At 39.3% G+C, this 10,001-nt stretch overlaps 1 non-coding gene across 1 annotated transcript; it reads right to left on the reverse strand.

Moving 5' to 3' along the window:
* Positions 1-277: 277 nt before the first annotated feature.
* On the reverse strand, positions 278-400 carry LOC122701174. Its single transcript, XR_006343011.1, has one exon. It is a non-coding gene; the product is annotated as a small nucleolar RNA SNORA26 (small nucleolar RNA).
* Between the last annotated feature and the right edge of the window lie 9,601 nt (positions 401-10,001).

Raw genomic sequence — 10,001 nt, forward strand, 5'->3', positions numbered from 1 at the left:
TTCCATAAATGTGATCACTTGATCACATTTTGAGAAGTAGTATTGTTTGTTTTTCAAGGGATCCAAAGATAGGTGTAGAATGCGGTTTCTTAACCTAAAGATCAGATACCCCCAAGGAGTCTATTGTTCACAAATTTGGATGGGAAGAAGACACGTCGTTATTTCAGTAACTTTTTTTTTTTTTTTTTTATTTATTGAAGGTCAAGTTTAAATTTAATGACTTTGGTATTAACTACACACATACTAGTAAGTGCTAAGACTTAAAATCTTCCAGTTCAGTTGTGACTCCAGACAGGATCCAGAGAAGAGTTCTAAAAATCTCTTCTCTGGGTTTTATGGAGACTTTCTTTACCCTCCTGTGTTAGCCTCTTATGGCACTGCGTCAGCCTTAAAAGGGCACTGGAAAGGGTGATCAGTAACTTTTAACTAAACTTTAGCATTTAAAAAATTTTAAACATAGGCAACAAGCCACAGAAAAAAGAGCAGTTCCTCTAACCTTAACACTGATAGAAAACAGATAGTTTCATATCATATTAGAGTTGTTGCAAATATCTTAAAATATTGTTTACATCCAGTATGTGCTAAGTCACTTCAACCTAGGGTTGCAACTCTTTGCAACCCTATGGACTGTAGCCCATGAGGCTCCTCTGTCCATGGGATTCTCCAGGTAAAAGTACTGGAGTGGGTTCTACATCCATTACTACTTTAAATTATGATAGTGTTTAGACTGCCGTTAGATCTCATTTAATTTAATAAGGAAGCACATGTAATGCTTAAAAATTTTAAAAACACTTTGATAACTATGCCTTAATAAAATTGATTTCTTTCATAGCCCTACATATTTTCAATGCATTTAGAAATTATTATGAGATGAGGTCTATGGCTTCACTAGAATGTTAAGAAGGCCCATGACACAAAAAGGGCTAAGAATCTTAATGTAGAGAAAAATAGTCCAGTATTGAGACATTAGAGGGGTATATTACTTAATTCTATGAAGAAAAAATGCTTTTTACACATTAAAAGAGATTCTTTTCCCCGCACCTGTTCTTCATTCCTGACTAACTTCACTCTCCAGTATTTCTTCTCATGGAGGACGCTCTCCCTGGGTTTATTTACTGCTTCTCAACAGTTGAATGACTGTTTTTCATCAAGAATAACAGATTTTAATCACATATCTCAAGCCCATTATGAGCATTAATTAATGTCTGACACCTCTTAATGAGGTAGTTAAAAACTATTATTACTGCATAGGTGAGAAAATCAGGTCTAGGCGAGTTTGGTGACTTGTTCTTAGGCCACCCAAGAAATTGTGGCTCATTTCCAGAATCAAAGTTTATTTTTATATGCAAACAACTTTTTGATTCACCATACACCAATCTGTTGCATAAACAACCTATTTTGCAAAGTACTTTATTGATATGGTTATAGAAATAATCTTCCTTAAGTAGAAACATTTGATGGTATCAATATTCATACTACTCAGTATGAATAGCTTATTTGCTGGATTGTTCTCTGAAAAATAATCGATTACCTGGTTGGAGAGGAAAAGCCCCAAACAAAATAAATGATTAAAAACCATTATTCATTTTTTAAATAAAGTGATTAGTTTCTTATTTTATTTAGAAACTTTACTCGATAAGAGAGTCAGGGAAAAACAAAATGAGCATTAGTGTCAAAATGCATTTACTTTACTTTTGCTCTCAAGACACCACAAGTTAGTAGTCAGCAAGGATTCTGTCTTTTTGAGGTCAGTTTGTTTTTTATGGGTTCATGTTGCTTTGATCAATGGCATTTATGCATCTGATCTTCTAACTTGTTTCATTTGACAAGTCCATCTGACTTGACAGTATAAGGACAAAACTTTGAAAATATTTTGTGAGTTGTCTTTTTAAATGGTGTTTACTTTTTCTCTATTGCTTGCTGGATTTCTGCTAGCTTGACAAGGAAAGGAAACAGAAGGAACACTCAAAAAATGAAAGAAACAAACAAATAAATAAATAATTGAGGGGGAAGGGATAGCTCCTTCTTATATAAAAAAATTCCAATTAATATATGTAGAGGGAATAAGGAAAATTAAAAATCATTAGACAGACACCATAGTGATAATTATGAGAGGCAAAAATATATTGAAGAATGCTGAAATTCATGGGTAAAAGTTTAAGGCAAAGCAGAATATTTGTATAGTCTCAAAGTATCTCTCCTAAGATATTTATTAATGTCAAGGGAGTGGAATAATTACCTGGAGAAACTTGGCAGATATTACTACATCTCCTGATATTATGTACTGAGCATAACACATTATTTCTATGGTGTTCTTGCCCAAAATGCATAACCTTGATCTAAACATGAGAAAGCATCAGATGAGTATGTGACGAAATAGTTCCACCGGTACTCTCTTCCAAAGTGTCAAGGTCAATAAAGAGAAAAAAAACACTGAGGAGCTGTAACAGATTGAAGGAGACTAAAGCGACTGGCTTCCCAAGCAGCGCTACTGGTGAAGAACCTGCCTGCCAAAGATGTGGGATCCTGGGTCAGATCCTACAACAGAACACGGACCCTAGTGGAAAGTCGGTCACCACTTTAAAGTCTGTAGCTTAGTACTAATATTAATTTCCTGGTTTTGATGACTGTATATAAAATGTTTACATTAGGTGTTATAAGCTGAATAAAGTGTATATGGATACTATTCTTACTATTACTATTTTTGTAACTTTTCTGTCAATTTGACACTGTTTCAGAATTTTAAAAATCAAAGGGTCATTTATGGCAATTTTCTGAAGTAATCACCCATTGGTGATGGGGAAAAAGATTTTGATGGCTTCAAAATATCTGGATAATATATTTTTCCAACTAAGTCCAATAACTCTATCCTGTACTGTTTTAAGAACTTTACCTCTTTCAGATGCTTAGAAGATCATAGCTTTTTCCTATATTCTTTTTCCTCATATGACATAGGCACTCAAAAAATGTTTTTATAAGATGTAAATAATGGTTGCTGTCCTGCCCACCCTGCTTTTCCCTGCTGAGCTTACAGGGTTGTCATAAAGTATAAAAGGATAAAGGAAGCAGAAAGTATTTTGCAAGTTGTAAGTGTCGTCCAAGTATAAGGTGTACTATACTTTCTCTGTCATCCAATGATATTTCCACTTATTTTCCAGGTGCATATGTGCTAAGTTGTTTCAGTAGAGTTGTGTCCAACTCTGTGCAACCCTATGGACTGTAGCCTGCCAGGCTCCTCTGTCCATGGGATTCTCCAGACAAGAATACTAGAGCAGGTTGCCATACCCTCCTCCAGGGGATCTTCCCAGCCCAGGAATGGAACCTGCAACTCTTAGGTCTTCTGCATTGGCAGGTGGGTTCCTTACCACTAGTGCCACCTAGGAAGCCCAAGGGAGTGGTATCAGTTACCAGAACTCCAGCTAGTCCTATTAAAACATGCCTTTTTTTTGTTCTTCATGTCTATTCTCTTATATGCTGTATGAAATTACAGATATAAGAAGAAATTTTGGAGCAGGCTAGGGCCATAGAATTAATCTAACTCAGTGTCCCATTAAATAAATCTGATTATGAGAATCATCTAGTGAGGTCATTTCAAACATGAATTTCTGGACCCCTGAAATCATGATCTATGGGGTTGTTATTGTTTAGTTCCTCTGCCCTGTCTGACTCTTCTGTGACCCCATGGACTGTAGCCTACCAGGCTCCTCTGTCCATGGGATTCTCCAGGCAAGGCTACTGGAGTGGATTGCCACTTCCTCCTCCAGGGAATCTTCCTGACCTAGAGATTGAACCTGCAGCTCCTGCCGCATCTCTTGCATTGCAGGCAGATTCTTTTATCACTGAACCACCAGGGAAGCCTTATCTACAAGGCAAATGTTGCAATTTGTGGAGGTTTTCCTGATCCTCTCTCTCAAGGAAGAATTAGTTGTAGTCAGCTTTGTTTGTATGTGCATGCACGCTAAGTCGCTTCAGTCAAGTCTGACTGTTTGTGACCCTATGGACTGTAGCCCTCCAGGCTCCTCTGTCTCTGTTCAAGGGATTCTCTAGACAAGAACACTGGAGTAGACTGCCATGCCCTCCTGCGGGGGATCTTCCTGACCCAGGGATTGAACTGGCATCTCTCATGTCTCCTGCATTGGCAGGTGAGTTCTTCACCACTAAGGCCACCTGGGAAATCCCAGCTTTGTTTACTCTCCTAAGCAAAGTATACACTACAATTGTTTACATACCTGTTTCTTGTTCTAGATTATATCCCAGAAATTAATATCTATCAAAGATAGTGTATGCTATTTTTAAAAATAAATTTGGTGATTTTGTCTCAGTTCCTCTCTCTGTAAAATGTGAGTGCGTCTAAATTTGCCTGCTGGTAGTAACCAGCTGGAATGTATATTTAAATACAGGTTTTAGAGTCCCTCTTCCCACCCCCAGGCGTCCCTGGTGGCTCAGCCTGGAATGTAGAAGACACAGTAGGAGCTGCAGTTTTGATCTCTGGGTCAGGAAGATCCCCTGGAGTAGGAAATGGCAACCGATTCTAGTATTCTTGCCTGGGAAATTCCATGGGCTACAGTCCATGGAGTTGCAAACAGCTGGACATGACGGAGCGACTGACTATTTATTTGGCTGCACCAGATCTTAGTTGTGACATGCAGGATCTTTAGTTGCAGCATGCAAGCTTTAGTTTCGACATGTGGGATCTAATTCCCTGACCAGGGATGGAACCCCAGCCCTCATGCTTTGGGAACATGGAATCTTAGCCAGTGGACCACCAGGGAAGTCCCTCTATTCATTTACTTTTAACCTAAAGTCCTCTGTATTGAAAGCAGGTTTCCTGTAGACAACTTATAGGTGGGTTGTGTTTTTTGATCCCCTTTGACAATCACTACTTTTTAATTGGTGCATTTAGATCATTGAGATTCAAAGCAACTTTTGATATAGTTGGATTAATATTTACCATATTCTTTACTATGTCGAGTTATATACGAGCTTTGACAATTATAAAGCTGAAATAAACATTCACGGACAGATTTTTGTGTGCACAGAAGTTTTTAGTTCTCTCGGGTAAGTTTTGGGAATAAGGCTACTACTCCCACATAATTATAATTTTTGTCAGATATTTACTGTGAGAATCTAGTCAAGCTCCTGGAGGTAAATCTCACAGTATTATAAATATTATGGGTGAATCGCCCTGGAGTTTTCGATTCTCAGTTGTTTGTTCTCGGCTGCTAAGTACTTTGCCAATGACCATTCAGGCTTTCCTACCCCAGTGCTGGTTCCTGACGCAGTTCCTGGTCAGCAGGCTCTGCTGTGGTAGACCACTGCTTCCTGTAGGCACCTGTCTCCCTCTCAAACCTTGGGGTGAGTAGTCTGTCCTGTGTCCTCCCCTCTCCTATGGATCCAAGATGAGTTGTTGAGTTTTCACTGTCTTTAGTTTTTTAATTGTTATTGGATGGAGGGGCAACTTCCAAGTTCCTTACATGCAGAACTAGAAACTAGAACTTAAAACATATAAATTTATTAAAAGTCAAGCAAGATAAGGATCTAGAAAAGACTTTTGGGTTTTTAAATAATGTATGTCATTGGTGACTGAGCTATTTTGATGAACTGGGGCTCATTGAAGCCTAACTGCATCGTGTTTCAGAGGAGGTGAGGTGTATAAATGAAAACATGTAGTGTACATAACTTTTCAAAGAAATTTAGCTATAAAGGGGAGAAGGGAAATAGCTGGATGAGAATGATAGCCCACAAAAATTTTTAATTTTTTATTAGAGATCAGTTAGAAATAAAACTAATAAAATATGCAAATTATAGAGAAAATTACAGAATTTAATAAAATATATAAAATATCCCAACAAGTAGATACATCATGTTCACTGATGCGACAGCTTAACATTATAAAAATTTTCAATGTTCTCTGAATTTATAAATCCTATCTCAATGAAAATACTAATAAATTTTTTATTAACTTTGCCAAAATAGATTCCAAAATTCACTAGGATAAGCAAATGTATAAGAATGTCAAAATCTTTTGACAATAGGTGGTACAACATATGACCGGATGAAGAAGATGTGGTACATATCAATATATACAATGGAATACTACTCAGCCATAAAAAGAATGAAATAATGCCATTTGCAGCAACATGGATAGACATGGAGATTGTCATACTAAGTGAAGTCAGAAAGATACAAATATATGATATCACTTATATGCGGAATCTAAAAAGTAGTGATGCAAATGAACTTATCTATAAAACAGAAACAGACTTATAGACTTAGAGAATGAACTTATGGTTACCAGGGGAGAAGGATGAGGTGGAAGGATAGACTGGAAATTTGGAACTGACACATACATGCTGCTACATTTAAAGTAGATAAGCAATAAGGTATAGCAAAAATAAAAGGTAGCATATCAGTTTTTTCTGCCTGCTTTCGAGATTATTAAATTTCTTTGTCTTTAGTTTTCAAAATATAGAAATAAATACATTATAAAAAAAGAATTCAAAAGAACTTGGTAATTGCTTAGTCAGTCTTGAAGATATTATAAAGCTGTACTAATAGAAACAGTTTGGTACTAGGGCAGGAAAAGATATCGCAAATTTAGAGGTAAGTGGAGTCCCTTGAGGAAGAATGCTACAACTCTACCAATAGGATATGCTGTAAACCTTTCTCTTTAACTTCTTGGAAGTGACCTGGGGTCGTTTACCCAGGTATATGTGTACTGGAAAGAGGGAAGCATTCAGATATTTTGAAATTACTGATAGGCTTGGAAAGTGAGGTGAAAAAGTGAAAGTTGCTCAGCCGAGTCCGACTCTTTGCGACCCCATAGACTATACAGTCCATGGAATTCTCCAGGCCAGGATACTGGAGTGGGTAGCCTTTCCCTCCTCCAGGGGATCTTCCCAACCCAGGGATCGAACCCAGGCCTCCCACATGGCAGTCATATTCTTTACCAGCTGAGCCACCAGGGAAGCCCAAGAATACTGGAGTGGGTAGCCTATCCCTTCGCCAGCGGATCTTCCCCACCCAGGAACCGAACTGGGGTCTCCTGCATTGCAGGTGGATTCTTTACCGGCTGAGCTCTCAGGGAAGCCATAAGATAGGCTTGGGGTTGATGCTAACTCCTGGGGATCCCAAATACTCTTCGGCCAAACTGACAGTGAGGACTTTTTTAAAGACCAATCTTACATGTTTGTTTTTGGCTGTGCCCAGTCTGTGGCGCTCTGTGTGGGCTTCCTCTAGTTTCGGGGAGTAGGGGCTATAGTTGCCATGCGTGGGCTTCTCGTTGTGGCGGCTTCTCTTGCTGTGGACCACAGGCTTCAGGATGTGAGGGCTTCAGTAGTTGTGGCTTGCTGGCTTTGGAGCACAGGCTCAATAATCATGGCACACGGACTTAGCAGCTCTGAGGAATGTGGGATCTTCCCACATGAGGGATGGAACCTGTGTCTCCTGCGTTGGCGGGTGGATTCTTTACCTCTGAGTCACCAGGAAAGCTGGGCAGTGAGCATTTATAGAGATTAGATGATAAATGGAGGTTTGGCCTGATACCTTCTAACAGTAGGCCCAATGTGTCCACACATGTAGCCCTATAGAAGTTCTCTCTGTGCCTGAATTTTACCTGAATTTATGCTTCACTGACTACGCTAAAGCCTTTGACCATGTGGATCACAACAAACTGTGGAAAATTCTTAAAGAGATGGGAATACTATACCACCTTATTTGTCTCCTGAGAAACCTGTATGGAGGCTAAGAAACAACGATTAGGACCAGACATGGAACAACAGACTGGTTCAAAATTGACAAAGGAGTATGTCAAGGCTGTATATTGTCACCCTGCTTATTTAACCTACATGCGGAGTGCATCATGAGAAATGCTGGGCTGGATAAAGTACAAAGTAGAATCAAGATTGCCTGGAGAAATAACAACAACCAAAGATATTCAGATGATACACCCTAATGGCAGAAAGCAAAGAGGAACTAAAGAGTTTCTTCATGATAGTGAAAGAGGAGAGTGAAAAAACAGGCTTAAAATTCAACATTCAAAAAATGAAGATCATAGCACCCAGTCCCATCGCTTCATGGCAAATAGCTAAGGAAAAAGTGGAAACATTTTATTTTCTTGGGCTCCAAAATCACTGTGGACAATGACTGCAGCCACAACATTCAAACATGCTTGCTTCATGGAAGGAAAGCAATGACAAACCTAGACAGCATATTATAAAGCAGAGATGTCACTTTGCTGAGAAAGGTTTGTATAGTCATGCAGTTATGTACAAATGTGGGAGTTGGACCATAAAGAAGGCTGAATGCTGAAGAACTGATCCTTTCAAATTGTGGTCCTTGAGAAGACTTTTGAGAGTTCCTTGGATAGCAAGGAGATCAGACCAGTCAATCCTAAGGGAAATCAACCCTGAATATTCATTGGAAGGACCGATGCTGAAGCTGAAGCTCCAACACTCACCAGATGCGAAGAGCTGACTCATTGGAAAAGACCTCGAAGCTGGTAAAGTTTGAGGGCATGAGGAGAAGGAAGAGACAGCGGATGAGATGGTTGGATGGCATCCTTGACTCAATGGACATGAGTTTGAGTAAACTTCAGGAGATAGTGAAGGACAGAGAAGCCTGGTGTGCTGCAGTCCCAGGGGTTACAAAGAGTCAGACATGACTTCATGACTGAACAACAGCGACAATATTTCCTAAGAAAATATTTGCAAACCAGCAGACTCTTCATGCTGGCTCCCTGACGTGTGGAACAAGGGCTTATATGAGAAAAAAGGCCAAGTGGAAACCACTGTAATTGCCCTGCTCAACAAGAATATTAAATCAAGTTCAATTCTGTATTCCCCAGGAGGTTTGTGGAGATTAATGTCAGAATGAAGGTCTTGAGTGATGCAAGAGTGTTGACTTGGCCTGACCACATGGTGGTGGGGTTTTGGAGAGTGATAGAGGATTTCTCTAAACGTAATCAACTGGTAACCCTAAATGCTTATGCTTTTATAGATAAAGTCCCATCACTTGGGCAAAACCACACAATCTCTGACAACTGGTATACCGCTATTACTCTGGCAAATACTTTATTCTCTCTTTATTAACCAAGAAGCAACTTTCATATGGATCAGATCATATGAACTTTCATATGATCAGGTCAACAAGACACACTCACTGCTGCTTTCAAATCCAGGGCTCTTTGTCATGATATAGGGTATAGAATCTATGAAATCATGCTAATAGACCTGTTAGGCAGAAAGTAGTAAAATCTGGAGGCTTCAATAAGATGTATATGTGCCAGAGTGTAGAAGATAAAACCTATGAGAATTTGGTTGGTTTGTAGGTCTCCAGGAGTCTGGAATATACTGAGATCTCTTCAAAGTGAAAATTGAGTTAATGTATCTTCTACCTGCTAATGTTCAAAAAGAGATCCAATGATTTGTGGGGCTTTTCAGGTTCTGAAGTGCCTCTTTGAGTGATTTACTTTGTACATTTACTGGGTTTCAAATGGGGCTCAGAGCAAAAGAAGGCTGTGAAGCTGGTCCACAGTACAAGCTATTGCTCTACCATTTAGGCTATATGAAGCTGCAGGTCTGTAGCTTTTAGGGCTTTTCTAAGGAGCTTCTGGCAGCACCCCATAAGAGAATGGCAGTGCATTGTCCCTAGGATTTTAAAGCCAAGCCATGCAGAGATCCATTCTCCTTTTGCAAAACGGCACCTTTCTGGCTACTTAATGCTGGTTGGGACTAAATACCTAATTATGAAACACCAAATGACCAGATGCTCTGGGATGACTGTAATGAACTGGGTGTTATCTGATTCACAAAGCTCTAAAGTTGGATAGGAACAGCAGCACTCCATCATAAAGTGATAGTGGTGTGAGACTGAACTAAAAGACCTATTGACTATGTAATTTGCAAGAGCTGAAGTTCAGACTTTCATGATACCTACTTCTACTGCATTGTTGCCTCTCCTTCACTTCACATCTGTGACCTCGTGGGATGCTCCCTCTGATC

This window comes from Cervus elaphus, chromosome 9, assembly GCF_910594005.1.
Source record: "Cervus elaphus chromosome 9, mCerEla1.1, whole genome shotgun sequence".
In the NCBI taxonomy this organism is placed as follows: Eukaryota; Metazoa; Chordata; class Mammalia; order Artiodactyla; family Cervidae; genus Cervus; species Cervus elaphus.